This window comes from Felis catus, chromosome B3, assembly GCF_018350175.1.
Source record: "Felis catus isolate Fca126 chromosome B3, F.catus_Fca126_mat1.0, whole genome shotgun sequence".
Lineage (NCBI taxonomy): Eukaryota > Metazoa > Chordata > Mammalia > Carnivora > Felidae > Felis > Felis catus.
The window spans coordinates 146,366,139-146,382,536 of NC_058373.1; the positions used below are offsets into that span (position 1 = coordinate 146,366,139).

Genomic DNA, 16,398 nt, shown 5'->3' on the forward strand with positions numbered 1-16,398 from the left:
TTTGCTGTGTGTCTGGCCCCTCCCATGGGCTGGCTGGGCTTCTCCCGGTGTGTGACCTTTCCGTGTGTGGCATGGCAGTCTCGGAGCAGTGGGGTTCTCCCACGACAGCAGCTCCCCCAGCACATGGTCACGAGGCCGTGTTTCCCATGACCCACCTCAGATGTCTTGCAGCACCATTTCCACTGCGTCCTGTGTCACAGAGAAAGTCCTGGGCTGCCCGGGTTCCAGGGAAGGGACCTCACAGGGCTCTGGAGCACCGGGCCCCCAATAACCCTGTAGGGGTTTGCCCCTCCCAGCCTTCGCCACCGCCTAGTGTCCTGGCGGTGGCGGGGGGGGGGGGGGGGGGAAGGGCGGGCAGAGAGACGAACACCAGGGCCAGTCCCGGAAGCTGGCCCCACCCCACCCAGCAGCCAGGTGCACCTCTCCTGCACATACTCCGGGCCCAGGGATGCTCCCTTTCCGGAGCACAGGACAAATCACAGAGCTGAGCTGGCAAGAGCCCCGGCCTGGGCAGAGGAGGGGCCGCAGGGAGCTGCAGGAGCATCTGGGAAGACGCAGCATCTCACAGAGCATTGTTTCCTTCACATTGAGGCGGAAAGCACTGTGCATCACATCAGCGGCTCGTAGCCTAGACTGCGGAACTTACGTCCCTTCAGTACCAGCGAGGTGCTGCTCCTCTGGGAACTAGTAGCAGCTCTGTAGAGTTGCCGTCTGCCCTGCTGAGTGCACTCCCGGCTGGACGGCTCGGGAGACCCTCTCTCCGCTGGCCCCACTGGCAGCCGGAGGCAACGCGCACCTCCCTCGGCGGGCCAGCAGGTGAACGGTGTGCTCTTGCCCTAAGGGAGAGTGTCTGTTGGGTCATAAAAAGGAGGCAAAGTCAGATACACGGGTGAACTCGGTGTCATGCCGAGTGAGGGAAGCCAGACGCAAGAGGCCACGTCGTATATGATCCCATGGACGTGAGGCAAAACAGGCAAATCCAGAGACAGACAGCAGTTTAGGGATCGCCAGGGGCTGGGGTGGGGGGGCTGCTCCTGGGGATGAGGTTCCCTCTAGGGGCGGAGCCCGAGTTCTAGAGCCAGGCAGTGGGTGGGGAAGACCACTGGAGTGCATACAGGGTGAGAGGGTTAACGTCATGTGGATTTCAGTTTCTTTAAAAGGGAAAAACTGTCTGTAAAACCGCTCAAGGCGTCTCCCCCAGCCCCATCCCCCACATGCCCTAGGGCCCTTCCCCTTAGTCCTGGACGTGGATGTGCACGCTAAATGTGGACCTGGGGTCAGGAGGCCACGGGTGGCGGTGAGTCTCTCTGGGAAGGTGTGAATCCAGCCATCATTCTGAAGTGCCTACCACATCCAGGCGGCCTGGAACCGGGGGTCCCTGGTAACAGGCACTGGGCCGAGTACCCCCCTCAGTGCAGGGGGGGGGGCAGGCTGGGGGGCAGTCTAGCCAAGGAGGCGCCGCTCCCAGAGACCTGGAGGAAGAGGAAGGGTCAGGACGGAAGAAACCCTCGGCCCTCAGCAACTGGGGCCCACCCCAAAGCCGCCTCCGGAGGCCCCGCTGAGCCCCACCCGGAGGCTGAGCTGGTACGGAGCCCCCGTGTCCGTGCCCCAGCGCCATGGAGGCCAAACTGGTGGCTTAAGGCAGCACAGATTTCTTATCCTGCAGCTCTGAGGGCAGGGGTCCAACAGGCCTCACTGGGCTCAGCCGTCACCGGGGCCACTTTCCCTCTGGAGGCTCCAGGAGAGCACCTGTCCTGGCCTTTTCTGCTTCCAGAGGCGCCCATGCCCCTTGGCCCTCTCCCTGACTCTGCTCCCATCATTACGTCTCCTCCTCCTCCCCCACCGCCTTATAAGGACGTTGTGATGACCTGGCCCACCCCGATAATCCAGGCTGATCTCCCCACCTCAGTGAAGGACTTAATCATTCCGTGCCACATACGGTTCCGTTGCCCCAGTGCTGGGGACCAGGGTGTGGACACGGGGGCAGGGCAGTCCTGTGTCAGGAGGCCCTGGGGCAGTGGGACGCCGCCGGGGCTCCCGAAGGCCCTGCTCCTCGGTGCCGGGCGGGCGCTGGCGGGGCGGCCGGAGGCTGCCGCTGGCTGCGGCCTCCCACTCTCTGCAGGAGCAGGGGTGGGCTCACCGGCTGCACAGTGGTCCCCACGGGGAGGGGGGCTGCGAGCCCTGATGGCCTGGCCAGCAGGGCTTTCCGGTGGCACCAGGCTGCAGGGTGCTCTCAGGCAGTAGCCAGCAGCCTGGGCAGATAGACAGGCGGACGCTGGCTTCCTCCAAGGTTCAGCCTTTTCGTAGTGAGGGTGATGGGCAAGCCGTGGTCCAGAGAGGTGAGGATGCTGGTCGGGGGCTCCTGGTGGGAGAGACTCGGGGTGGGGGGCAGCACCAGGAGCGAGGGCCAGAGGGGTGGGCCGGCAGGAACAGTGCAGCCGGGCCTGGGCGTGTAGAGCAGGTGCACAGCTAATGTGTGGAGGGGCTGAGCCAGAGGACAGTCAGGGAGGGGCAAGTTCAGGGGCACAGGCACGGGAGCCCACCGGCTCTCAGGCGTGAGGACGAGGGGTGGGTGGGGCCCCGAGGGTGACGGTGTGGAGCTGTAGGGGTGCGTCTGGGCACCACACACAGGTGGGCAGGGATACATGAAGGCAGGGAGCGGCTGAGTTGAGGAGCACGCGCCATTGTGCCCCACGTCACTCAGTGGTCGCTGGTGGCCTGCCCGTGCGCGTGTGTGTCCTGACCTCTGTGTCTCTGCAGTCAGCTGTGGGCAGAGGGCCTCCAGGCTTGGTGTGGGTGGGTCTTCTCCGCTAAGCAAAGGGGCCGAGCGAGGTGGGCACCTGTGCAGAGGACCCAGGGGCAGCAAGGCTCCTGCTGGGGCTGAAGCCTCACCTTTCTGGGGGGCTCGGCTCCCCAACCTCTGTGAGCCTGGGGGAGCACCAGGGACGGCAATGGGGAGAAGGTACCAAACCCCTGATCCTTCCCGGGCACCCGGAGAAGCCTCTTTCTTCTTTTCACGTCAGTTAGGAAGGGACTTCGGGTGATGGCTGTGTGTTTTGTCTTGGGGTTTTTGCTTATCTTTTATTTTATTAATTAGAGAGAGAGGAAGAGTGCAAGCGGGGGTGGGGCAGAAGGAGAGAGAATCTCAAGCAGGCTCCCCACTCAGTGCAAGCCCAACACGGGTCTCAATCCCGTTACCCTGGGACCGCGACCTGAACCAAAATCCAGAGTCAGACGCTGAACCGCCTGAGCCACCCAGGCGCCTGGCTGTTTGTGCAGTTGTGGGTTGAAGGTATTTTTTTCCCGACCACACGGTATGTGTAACGCATTGGTTACGACAGGCTCAGCCACAGACAAACAGGGGAGCCGCCCACAGGAGTTCAGACGGCACGGGGTCGACCATCTCTCGTGAGAAGTCTGAGAACCTCACGGTCACAGGGTGGCTACCGTGGTCCCAGCCTTGTCTGCAGACCCCGTGGCATCAGTACATGGGAGGGGCTTTGCAATTGAGAGGAAACCCTTGCCCAGGAGGCCCCGCTCTGAGGACCAGTGACCATTCTCCTCCGAGGTCTGGCCGGGGGACATTGCCTTCCCTGAGCACGGACCACAAGGGTGAGGAGGAGGTCAGGTGGCCGCGGAGCGGACGGAGGGGAGCGTCCACTGCCTCAGCCCCACGGCCGGGGGACTTCAGCTCCTCTGCACGTGCGCGTGTACACGTGCCCGTTTCCCCTCCCGGGGTGTCCAGCTTGGGACCCCCTGCTAACTCGGCACTGGACGTTTGTCTCCTTCGAGGGAGTGTGCACTTTGTAGCACATTCAGAAGAGCGTCCTGTTTGTACTTCCTTCCACGCTTAATCTTCTCATGTAATCATCGCTTCTCTTTCCTTCTCCTGCGATGGCTCGTCTTACGCGTCAGCGTGGCTGTGCCGCAGGGGCCCGGCTATTTGGTGGAACGTTACGCCTGGCGTTTCTGGGTGAGACGGACATCTGACTCGGCGAACTGAGGGAAACGGAGGCCGCCCCGGTGTGGGTGGGCCTCGTCCGACCAGTTGGGGCCTGAAGACGAAGGCGGAGGGGGAGAACCCGTCCCCTCTGCCCGTCTTCCAGCTGGGACACGGGTCTCCTCCCGCCTTTGGGCTCAGAGCGGGACCCACGGCCGGCTCTCCTGGGTCCGGTCGTGGGGCCTTGTGGCCAGCACGAGCACAGGGGGACCCGTCCCTAGAGTGACAGCACGAGCACGGGGGCACCCGTCCCTGAGAGTGGCGGCACGAGCACGGGGGGACCCGTCCCTGAGAGTGACTTTTTTTTTTTTTAATTTTTTTTCAACGTTTTTTATTTATTTTTGGGACAGAGAGAGACAGAGCATGAACGGGGGAGGGGCAGAGAGAGAGGGAGACACAGAATCGGAAACAGGCTCCAGGCTCCGAGCCATCAGCCCAGAGCCTGACGCGGGGCTCGAACTCACGGACCGCGAGATCGCGACCTGGCTGAAGTCAGACGCTTAACCGACTGCGCCACCCAGGCGCCCCAGAGAGTGACTTTTATACACACAGACATTTATATATCCGTCTGTTTCTCTGGAGAACCCAGGTCAACGCCCCTGGTCATCCTGCGATGGGTCTTGTGTGGCGGCCACCCTGGACTGGTGCCCCTTCCCCAGGACCCAGGGGTCCCTCGTCTCCCTGATGACTTCCAGCTTAGCGTCACTGACCCGTGCCTTCCTCCTCCCTGGTCTGCTTCCTCATTTTGCCGGCCACACCTTCCTCGTGTGAGAGGTGTCTCCCGAAAGCCAAGTATTTGGTGTCCTCAGCAGCTGAGATCCGGGCGGGTGTCCTAGCTTGAAGACGCGGCTGCCCAGGGCTTCTGGCGTCACAGGAACGGCTGAGCCAGTCCCTGACCCCTTGGGGGGGCCTGTGCCCCTCTGGCTGCGTTTGGATCCTGAAGTCCCATCGCGTCGGGTCTGGGATGGGCTTCTGGATCCTCAGCCAGCGACCCATCTGTTTGCAAACGTGTGCCCTGCAGTTTGTGAAACCTTCTGGCATTTTCTCCCTTCCGTTTGCTCACCGCTCCAGAACCCCGTTGGCTGGATGTCAGATCACACCTCTGTGGTCTATTGTTTGTATGTCTGCCCTTCCGTTCTGCTGAATGGGAGCGTTTCTCAATTTTAACTTTCGACCCATCTTCCAAACTGCTGCCGTCGTGTCTCTGACCCCGGGGAGCCCGTGCCTCCTCTCCCGCCCCCGCCTTCTCGGCGGCGCTGTCCCTGTTTCCCGACGCGATGTTTCAGCCTCTATCGGGGCGTTACAGGCGGTCCCTCGTGCACACTCGCCATCCTGTTTCCTGTAACTGTGGCCCCGTCTGTGTCTGGGCAGGTGTGTCACGGATGGGGGGGTCTGGTGTCACCGTCCAGCCCCGGGGAGCCCAGGTTTTCGTATCGGGGTCTTTGCTCTGGCCTGAGCCTTGTGGACAGAGCGCACGCTGACCCCGCCCACCGCCTCTGAGCCCTGGTCCCCCAGAGAGGCCGGACCGCATGGCCGGGCCGCTCGGGCTTTCTTCCTGCCACTCTGCCGATGCCCGTGCCAGTGCCGCCCGGTGTCACTGCTGACTTCACGTCTGACTCCACAGTTCCACCTCTTTGCTTTGCCTGTTTTTCTTCAGAATTAGTTTATTTATCATTAACCTTCACTTTTCCTTACAAGCGCTAGAACAAATGGGATAAAACCAACAGGGGAGATTTGAATCGGAATGGCCACTGGGTCTGTGATGACCTGGGAGAACATGCGTACAGGCTCCCCGCGCCCAGACGGAGCCCCCTCGTGCACCCAGATCTGCCTGGATCTCTCTGGGGTGCCTCTTTGTGGACTCGGATCCCCTGCTGTTGGGGACACCCCCCCCCCGATGTTGTGGATGCCCCCCTGCTGCCCCCCACTGCTGCCAATGCCTCCCCAGCAGTGTTGTGCTGCGCGTGCCTGGGGAAGCGGCACCACTGGTTTTCAGACGGTAAAGTGCGAAGTGTTGTGCAAGGAGGAGAATATAAAAACCAGTTAAAAAAAAAAACAGCAAAAGAGACACGCAGGAGCCCGATACGAAATAGCACATTTTTGGTTCCCTGGAAGCCGCTGGGGGGACTGTCCCAGCAAAGCAACTTCCTCCAGACGTCGTGTCCTGTCCCCTGGCTTTTAGCACTTGGTGTATGTCCCCGGCCTACGTTCTCCCTGTTTTGACAAGCGGCTCAGCTGAAGGCCCCCCAGGAGGAGAGACACCGCAGAGCCTCGGCCTCCCAGTTGGCGGGCAGGGACGCAGATGATCTCTGGACGCCCAGGCGCCCACGGCCCGGGCAGGGCAAAAGGCAGGGCTAGGAGGATGGGCTGCCCCGCGTGTCTGCTTCTGACCCACCAGGGTCCTCTGCGCCCTCTCTGGCGTAGGTCAGGCACGTGTCAGAGCCGCTGCTCCTGGGGGAAGCTGTGTCCTCAGCTGCCCAGTCCGGATGGCCGACCCTCACAAGGCACAGCTGTCCCGCAGACCTCTCCCCCCACAGCCCTGGGGCTCCCTTCCTGGGGCTCCTGTGGAGACACTGGGGTCTGCATGCTGGGCTTCTCTCTTTCTTGGTTTGCACGCTTGTTTTCCTGGAGCAGGTCTTTGAGAGAGCACACGTGGCAGATAGCGTGACACCTCGCATGTCTCAATGTTTTTTATTCCATCTCGTACTCCGAGGAAGGCTTGGCTGGGTATGGAATTCTAAGTTGGAACCACTTTCTGCAGCACGAGGGGCAGTGGGCAGGCAGTTCGTCGCCTCCTTGTCTGCCTGCCTCCCGTGTGGCTGCTTCTACTTCCGAAGGTGTCCTGAGGCCTCTTTTGGGACCCAAAACGTGTTGCTTTGGAGAGTGTCCCATTTGTACTAGAAAAGAATGTGCCTCAGTTTATTGCCTTATCCAAATTGTTCACATCTTTGCTTGCGGCTGCTCGAGCTGTCTGTGTGCAGAGAGGAGTTGGAGCAGGTCGCTTGTCATCTGTGGCTTTTTGTTTTCTGAGGCTATGTTTTTAGTTGCATATGTGTTCTGTTCTCTGATCTGAGAGTCATGTCACACTTATTGATATTCCTCTTTGTCCTTTGTGATGCTTGTATTTTAGAATGGTTATAACAGTCCATTTTATGCTTGGTATGTTTTACTGCAATAAAAAAATATAAAATAAAACAATCAGAAACCACGCACTTCCAAACAGGAGAACACGCTGATGAGCGACGTCCCATGCCTACCACGGCCACACTCAACAGTTGGTCCACGGCAGATATGTGGTCGGGGCCCAAATGCTAGACAACTGCAAGGGAGGACCTGAGGACACTGAGATCCGAGAGACACACGAAGGAGTTACAACATGCGGGCCATGCGCGGGCCCTCATCAGACCGACTGTCCAGGAAACTGGAACCAGACTGGGCACCAGTGTGCTGAGGGCACTGTAGTCCCTTTCTGGGAAGTAGTCTCTTAGCGATACAAACTGAAATATGAAGCCATACCTACGATTCACTTCAGAACAACCAAGTGGGAGGAGGCGTGTCAGAGGGTGAGGACGAAAGGTGGAGGCCGGAGGCAGGAAGGATGGAGGAGGGTCTGTGTGAGCCGGGTGATAAGAGGCCAAACTCCACCCCCACGGCCCCCGTGTCCCCTGAAAGTCCCCTCCACCTGAGTCCTGCGTCTGTAATTTAGGCAAATCTTCTCTGAAGAGTCCCTTCTCTGTTTTGTTCTCGGAGGGAACTCGATCGTGCCGTCCCTCCTCCCACCGCTGTCTCTGCCCTGGTGCGGCTGCCGGCTCTGCACCCCACCCTGTTCCAGGAGAGGCCTTGCCATGACCTTCCCTGGTTCCTTCTCTGGGGACACCTCCTGAGCCCCATGTTTCAGCGGCATCAGGACCTGTGTCTCCACCGGCTCTCTCTGAGACTTGGGCTCCTGCCTCTGGTTTCCTGTGCCCCCCCCTCCAGTCTGTCAGTCTGTCCTGCCCGGACACCCGGGCCACGTTACTCCCTTCTTCTCTCAGGCTGGGCTCTTCCTTGGCCTGGCCTTGCCGACTGCATCACGGAGCCTGCCGGGCTGGGACTCAAGTGCGTGGGCCGGGGGTCGGGGCGTCCTCCTGCTCACACGGAGGCCGCGCCCCCGCCTCCTCCTTGCCACCACCCTTCCTAAGGCCCCGACGCCCACCCCGGGCCTGCCCTCCTGGCTGCGTGGCTTCCCACCCCTCCGGCCTGAGCCCTGCCCCTCTCCCGCCGCTCCCACCTCTAACTGGGGGCTCAGTGTTGGGTGGCCCTGGGTCTGTGGCACCTGCACCCCGAGACTCCCGGGCTCCTCACTGGGATCCTCCAGGACGTGAGAAGTGGGGCATCAGCTGTCCACAGCCCTTCCCGGGGCTCCTCGGGGGCTCGTGGGAGCCCCTCAGTGCACCTGCCATTTCCCGTGTACGACTGAGCTGAGCTGTAAGCAACGCCCCGGCCCCTTCACCCCATGTGCCGCGTGTGCCCCGTGTGCCCCACGTGGGACTTGACGTCAGCCCCGAGGGCAGCAACGGGACCGAGTGGCCGGGGTGGCGTCACGTGGGGGCTGCCTGCCCCTCCGCTGCCCGACTGTGTCAGGGTCTCCCCAGGACAGAGTGGCTCGTGCAGCCCAGAGCCAAGGGGCGGTAGGGCCACAGCCCCTGGCCAGGTCTCAAAGGCTGCAGGGGGCGCAGGGTGGGTTTGGGGCGGCCCTCCTGGAGAGGGGGAGGCAAGGTTGAGCTGGAGCCTGGACGGGACCCCGAGGCCCCCAGACGGGCAGAGAGCGTGTGGGTGTCAGGCAGAACCCTGGCCCTGACCTCACTCGGGCCCTGACGCTGTGCAGACCCAGGCTCCCGGGACCCGCACCGCCTTGCGGGTGGGTCCGTGTCCCCCTGAAGCTGGTGGCTGCGCCGTGGCCCCATATTCCCAACCTCTAGGCGCCCCTGGGTCTCGAAGGGAAACGGTTCGGCCAGAAGCCCCCAGAACGCGCAAGCCCCATCGCGGACCGTGCCCACCCGGAAAGCATGAGCAGGGGAACAATGCCCTTCGTGTGACAGACTTTCCCCTCTGTGGGAGAAAATAGAGTCTCATAGAATGGCGATTTCCTGCATTTGTGCCTGGGCCTGAGGGGTGATTCACGCAGAGACCTCCCACAAAGAGGAGCCTCTAGCCAAGTCCGCCAGGGCTGGGTGCCGCGGGGGCCCTGCACGCCCCCCACCCCTCCCCGACCCCCAGGGCCAGGCAAGGTCCACCAGCCATCCGTCCTCGGAGCCGCAGCCCGACCCCAGCAGCTTCAACGTGTGCAGAGCGGCTGGAGCTAGACAGGCGGCAACAGGGCTGGGAGATGCCACGGGGGGCTTTCTGGAGGAGGGGGACCCGAGCGAAAGGCCAACAGCTATGCAGGGGCCAGCCATGGGGAGCTTGAGGAGAGGGTCTTGGGGGACAGTGGGTCCCCGCGCCAGAGAAGTGAGGGACAGGGTGCCTGTGGGCTTGAGTACCGAGGGGCCGTAGTGAGGGCAGGCCATGGGCACTGGGCGGGGGGGGGGGGGGCAGGTTCGAGGCAGGCATGGCCGTGGCCATGGCCTGGGCCGCTTCCACAGTGTAGGGCAGAGGGTGGAGTGTGGGGGGCACCCTCAGATATAGGGAGGCTGGGGAGTGATGGCCAGTGAGGACCACCATGCCGGGGCTGAGGCTGAAGGTGGCGCTGGGTGAGGTGACAAACGGTCCCGAATGGCTCAGGCAGGCCCAGACCCTAGGGGATGTCAGACCTGCCCGTCCGGTGGGGACAGTCCCTTGTGGTAGCAGGAGGAGCCCGAGGGCACCCTCTGAGGTCTTTCCCTTGTGGAGAAGAGGGGTGAGGGCAGGGCCTCGGGGCAGGAGATTTGACCCCTGTACCCCGCAGGGGGCAGGGGGCAGACCAGGCGGCCAGGACCGACCCGGGGCCCAGCTCCCGCTGAATTGTTCTCCTTTGGAAACGCAGTGAGGATGCTGGTCTCCACCCGGGACAACGGGGCTGCCGGCTGAAGAGTCCTTTGCTGTGTCCCTCCCACGCTGACGTGTTCTCCAGGGCCCTCGGCCTGTCAGCCCGTCTCCTGACTTTATCCTAACCTTTCTGTAGTCTCCAGGGCCAAAGGGCCACGTGTCCTTGAGCCGCCCAGCCACTGCCGCTCCCTGTGGACACTCCTTGGTCTTCCCTGGGCCAGGCCCTCGCTAACCACCCTCGGGGCTTCTCCTGAGGTTTTTGCCACCACCCCCCCCCCCCTGCCGCACCAAAACCCACCGTGGCCAGACCACTCCTCCTCTGGAGTTCTGGGGTCCTGCCGGGGCACACCTTTCTCCCGCCCTTGCCCTCCCCCTTCAGGGCCCCCACGGTGCAGGGATAGTAGGGCTGACCACCTTGCTTTGGGTGACACACAGACCTCTCCTTGCGTGTCCCCGACACCCCTGCCGGGCTGGCCCACGTGGCCATGTGGCTCCGCTCAGAAATCCCGCCACTGAGCCTCCTTGACACTGTCTGGACCCCGTGGCATTGGCTGCTCCCGGCCAGGTGCCCACCCACCTGGCGGAGAGCACAGCCCAAGGGGGTGGGGGCGTGTGGGCAGGCTCCTCCCACCCCCCCCCTGCTCTCTTTGGGCAGGCACCCTGTGGGGGGATTGGGGCTCTCCCCACCCCTCCGGCCCATTCCTGTGCCCCTCACAGCTGTGTCCCCCCAGATCTCTTCCACACCAGACACCCACTTGGCGTCTGCCTTTCAGACAGGTTCAAGTTGGAGCCTCTCCTAGACCTTGTGACCTCCAGCTCCTAAGGTCAAGGACCCCTGGGGGGCATGGCTCCCCTCTTCCCCTGGTGGGTGCTCAGTTCCTTGGTAAGTGCTCTGCCCTTTGTAAAGCACCTAAGTTCCAGTGCTGAGCTGGGTGCTCTCCGTCTGACGCCTCGCTTCACTTGCACAAACCCCCATGTGATAGCTAAGGAGTTCAGAGGGGCACAAGGCTTGCCCAGGGTCACAGAGGAGCACCTCCAGCAGTCTGTCCCCGTGGGGACTCAGCCACATGGGGGCTGGGTGGCAACCCTCCCCTGGCTCCTCTGGCCTCGGACAGCAGTCTCCTGCAGCATTTAATTTCCGGGTTGCCCACTCTCCCCTTGGTCCTCTGCCAGCTCGTCCAAGCCTTTGGTCACCAACTTTTCATCAAGTTCTGCCATTGAAATGCCAGCAGTTTTTTCCCATTGAGTTGGGTTGAGGTTGGGGGGGGGAAGGCAGCACAGGCCACACGGGGGCTTCAGAGGAAGGAAGTGCAAGAGATTCCAGGGCACTGGGGAGACGGGCAGGATGGGGGCTGGTCAAGGAAGGTCCACGCCGCGTGGGGGGGACGGCGGCAGAGGCTGTGACCATCTGTGCCTTGACTCGCTTGGGCGGGAATGGTGGGCTCTGGTGCTGGGCCAGGTCCCATCTCCCACCCAACCCTAGACCCCACTCCCAGTTGTGGGTGAGCATGTGATCAAGGTCCAGCCAATCAGAGTGCTACACGGGTCTGCCCCCTTCCCCCTCCGCGCCCACCGGGACCTGGTGAGGGACCCCAAGAAGACAGCCGGTCCTCTGTGAGCAGAACTGCCCAGCAGAGCCCAGGGGAGGGTGGAATGGGAGGCCTGGCCCCAGGTGGGGCAGCACCTGGGCCACTGTTTCCCTCACTACCCCTCCCCCCACCCCAGGTCACAGTCCTGATTGTCAGCCTGGAGTCCTGAGTGGACTCTCTCTCCTCCTGTAGAGGCAGTGGGAGTTGGATTTCCATCCCCTGGAACCCGAGTCCTGTCTGCTGCTGTTCTGAGCCTCTAGGAGCCGGTCATCCCCAGTCAGGGATGGGGGAAGAGGGCAGGCCTGGGAGGGGCACCCCTCTGCCTGAGGATATCCCTCCGGCTTCCTCTGCCCCTCCCCCGTCTCTACAGGATCTGATCTCATGAGCCCAGCCCCCACCATCACCTCCCCAGGAGGGGACCTTCTGGCCCGTCCACCCACCCTATAGACGGGCAGACTGAGGCTCCGAGGACGGGACTGAGCTGAGCCCTGGCCAAGCCCCTGCATCTGTTCGCAGTCCCCCGGCCCCAAGCCCAGGGCGCCCCCCGGGGCAGGTGGCCGTCGCCTCTGACCCCTGGCTGGGGCGGCCTCAGCGTCTGGTCCTCGGCTCGGAGCGTTTCCTGCCCCCCCCGCCCGAGCCCGGCCCCGCAGGAAGTGGCCGCCTCCCGAACAAAGGGGCCGGCGGACAATGGCCATTGAATTGGGCCGGGGCGCTCGCGCACTGACGGGCCGCCAGCTGCCCCCGCTGATAAGGCCCCGCGCCGCGGCGCGCGGCGCGGGGACTGACGCCCGGCCCGCCCCTCACGCCGGGCCCGCCCCGCACGCCCGGCCCGATCCGAACACCCAGCCGCCCGACGTCCGCGCGCTCGCCCGGCTCCGGGACGCGCCGCGGGAGCGCGGGGCTGACGGCGGCCCCTCCCCTCCGGCTGTGGACCAATGGGCGGCAGGCCCGCCCCTGCCGGCCGCGCGGGACCAATCCGAGAGCTCAGCGCGGGAGCGGCCCCGCCCCCGCGCGGCCCCGCCCCCGGGCCTTGGTGGTGCGGGACCGCGGGCTGCCCGGGCCGCCTGGCCCTCGCGCCGGCGAAGGGAGACGCGCTCTGCAGGGGGCGTGGTCTTTGGGACTTACCCCAAAAGGCGTCAGAAGTCCTGGCGCTGGAGCGCGTCGGCGCCTCGCTGTGCTTCCGTGGCCTTGTTTGGGTGGGACGCCTGGCCGTGATGGTGTCTGTGGCTTTGGTGAAGGTGGCCGTTGGCTGCCATCTTTGGCAGGGAGAGCGCGAGCGTGGTGGCTCTGCCAAGGCCCCAGAGGTTGGGTCGGTGGGGTGACCGTGGTGATGGTGGTGCTGGGATGTGGCCCTGAGGAAGCAGGACCAGCGTAGGTGGCGTGGGGCGAGGTCGCTTTTGCTCATGGTGACATCCCTACCTGTGGGCTGGCGGGTCGTCACCACAGGCGTGGCAGAGGCGCTACTGTCACTGGGAGTGGCTCCATGGGGTCGCCCACGCAACTTGGGTGCCTCAGCGCCCCTGCCAGCTGACCTCCTGCCCCTCCTGCCTCCCGGGAGCACCCCATCTCCTGGGTCACCATGACCCCTCTGTGGCTGGACAGGTGGACACACACCTGACCTTCAGGTGACAGAGTGGCCCTCAGGTAAACGTGCGCCCGCTTGGCCTGCCTGCCCCTGTCCTGGCCCTGGCCGTGTCCTTGCCCTGGCCACCCCTTCCCCTCTGCCCCTTGATCCGACACTTCCAAGCTGCCGCTGGCCTTCCTGCCCACGGCTGCCGGAGGCTGCCTGTGCCCACCACGACGTCCCGATCACATCCTCTGAAGGCAGAGCCAGGCAGTCATAGGTCACAATTTGTGTTGTTTTGTGGGCCCTCCAGCCAGGCCATGGACACCTGAGCCTGCATCAACAGATGCCCGCCAGGACCTGCCCCCCAACCCCCCCAAGCGCCACACCCTGCTCCTGGGGCTGCAGGAAGTGGGAGGCCTGGAGGCTTTTGACTCTGGCCCTTTATCAGCTTCCTGCGGCCAGCCCAGCCTGGGCCCCCGCGGCGCCGGGACGACGGGTCAGCAGTGACTCACTGGGAGCCTGGCCTGGGGACACCCTGCCCCCCCTCATACGCACACCACTCCCCCACCTATGCCCTCCTGCTCTCACCCAAGCCTGCACCTGGCTGCCAAGGCCACTCGGAACCCCATTCCCAGGAGCCCTGGCCTGCTCCAGCCCTGCCCTTCCGCCACACTCCACCCACCATCTTTCCCGTGGTTTAGGGTCTGGCTCTGCCCTCGGGAAAGACTTGCAGGTCCCTCCCAACCCCAACCCCAGCCACCAGGGCTGTCTGCCCTCCTTGCGATCCCAAGTGCCCAAAGCCAGTCGGTCGGGTGAGCAGCCAGGGTGCAGGGTCCACCAGGGTCAAGCACACACCTCCTCTGCCCACCTCTTTGGACACACACTTGCTCCCCACCCACGGACTCGAGACTCCCCTCCCCGCTCCTCTGCAAGAAACACGACACCCCATCCTGACCTCCCCCACCCCCAGAGGCTTTGACCTAATGTTCCCCTCCTCTCCAATGCCCTCTGTCACCAGGTTGGTGGCCCACCTGCCTCTTCTGTGCCCCACTGTGGCCTGACCAGCGTCTTCTCCTTTGAGTCCTGGTGTGGACCCTCCCTCCTCCAGGAAGTCTTCCTGACTAACCCCTACACCCCCCCTCACTCCAGGGCCTCCCAAGGGAGGGATGTCACCACTGCATGGAGCTTAGAGGTCTCCACGAAGTCTGGACCCTCCGCGGGAACCCGGAGGCCGCTGTCCACCGCAGAACCCGCCCCTTACCTAGGGGTCCTGGGGATGCTGTGCGGGTGAGACAGGAAGTGAAGCTGAAGGTTGAGTGGAGAGGGCCCAGCAGGCGGTCTTAGTCTGATCTAGAGGGGCACCTCTGCCTGCATCAGACCACCTGGTGCAGGTGTCAATGGGAGAGGAGCCACACACCTGGGGGGACTCCTTCCCAGAGAAGTGCCCCCCTCCCCCAGGATCAGGGCTCCTCATGACACTGACCCACCCACGTGCACAGGCACACACGAGACCCCCCCCCCCCCACACACACACACAAGAGGGCTCTCTCTTCCTGCACCCGCAGCATCCGGAGGCTCCCTGACCCACGGGAGCCCGCCGGGCCATCCTGCAGCGCCGCCTGCTGGATGGGGCCCGGCAGCCCCCAGGCACTCACGGAGCCCGCACAGGAGTCGAGGGGGTGCCCGGGGGCCGTTGAACCTCGTGTGCCAGCGCCTTCCTCTGGGCCACGTGACCACCACGCCTCTCCCCAGCGTTCCCATCCCCAGCCTGGGGTCCACGACGGTTTGGAAAATCTGTCTGTGGACAGCAGCCCTGCCCCGGGCCAGGCTGGGGTTGCCCCCCGGGGGCCTGGAATGCCATCCCCGGACGACGGGCTCCAGACTTCCTGCGGCCTCCCCGTCATCCCACACTCTTCTCCCAGCCACCCTGCACCTTGTACAGACCCGCTGTCCAGGCCCACGGGGCCCATCTGCTCAGACCCTGACTGGGCTTCCGGTGCCCCCAGCGGCCCACCTCTCTGTGCTCCAGCTGGCCGCACACCTGCTCTGCGCGTCTCCCACCCCCTGCCTGCTGGATTTCCCCACAGTGCGGAGGCCGTGCCCTCCCCACCATGTCCCCACGGACGTCAGAGCAAACCTTTGCCGTGAGGCTTTGCCGACGCTGGCGGAGTGATACATCTGTGAGCCGACGGCTGAGAAATACACATTCTCCAGAGTCCTGCGTGTGTGGTCGGAGGAAACGCTCCAGGGGCTCGTGTGGGGAGGCCTCAGGGAGATGTGAGGGCGACGGGCACGGAGACGTGAGCGAACATCCCCGCTTCCCCAACACAGACATGACGAACACGAGGTGTGTGTGTGCACCTGAGTGTGTAACGCACACGTGCCCACCTGGGGCCCAGGTGGGGCTGTGCAGGCACAGGTGCTGATCCTGGCTCCCCCGCCACGCCCACCACCCTCTGCCGGGACTCGCGATCACCCGCAGTCGGGCCCTGCTGGGACCCTGCAGGTCCTGCTGACGTCTGGCCCTGGCGGCCCCGTGGCCTCCTGCCTGAGGGGCACGTCCCCCGCTGCCCGCTCAGCGCCACGTTGCCACCGAGGGCAGGCGTGGGGGCCACAGTGGCCATCCCCCTGCGATACGCCAGGCGCTCATCTTCTCAGGCCCCGCCAAGTGGGTGCGTGGCAGACAACATCCTTGTTTGCTGTGACCTCCCGAAGGAGGGGAACGAGGACTCGGACTGACTGGTGCAAAGGCCCCTGGCGACCAAGGGCAGCCCCCTCGTCGTCTGGCAGGGAGGCGCTGCCTTCTATCCAGTTAGGGCCTCCTGGGTGCTCGCTGACGGGATCCCTGTGGCCTCAGCGGTTTGTTCCCTGTGATGGAAGGTGACCTACCCCTCCTGACCCTGCTGATCAGCTCCTCCCTGCCCACCTGCGAGACAGCCTGGGCTGCAGGGCGCCTCCACCACAGCCCCCCGGGTTGCTCCGGCAGCGTTCCCCACCCATCACCGCCCCTCCCTGGTGGTGCTCTAGCCCTCAGGCACAGCTGTCCCCTTTCCTGGCCAGGGCCAGCCGCGGTGGCCGTGAGAAGGTGCTGGGGACTATCGGTGGTTGATCAGGGTCAAGGTCAGGTCCCACCAATCTGGGGCCCCCTGCCTTCATAGGTCCCAGCCAGGCCCATTGTATGGGGACAATGGCTTCCTGAGCCAGGTTCCTCTGCCGGCCGGAAAGCCATAAAGACT

The 16,398-nt window shown here is 63.9% G+C and overlaps 1 long non-coding RNA gene across 1 annotated transcript; it reads right to left on the reverse strand.

Annotated features, from left to right (window-relative positions):
- Positions 1–6,083: 6,083 nt before the first annotated feature.
- LOC109501065 lies at positions 6,084–14,099 on the reverse strand. Its single transcript, XR_002159067.3, has 2 exons — positions 12,721–14,099; positions 6,084–7,169 (listed from the first exon to the last, which is right to left on the reverse strand). It is a non-coding gene; the product is annotated as an uncharacterized LOC109501065 (long non-coding RNA).
- Between the last annotated feature and the right edge of the window lie 2,299 nt (positions 14,100–16,398).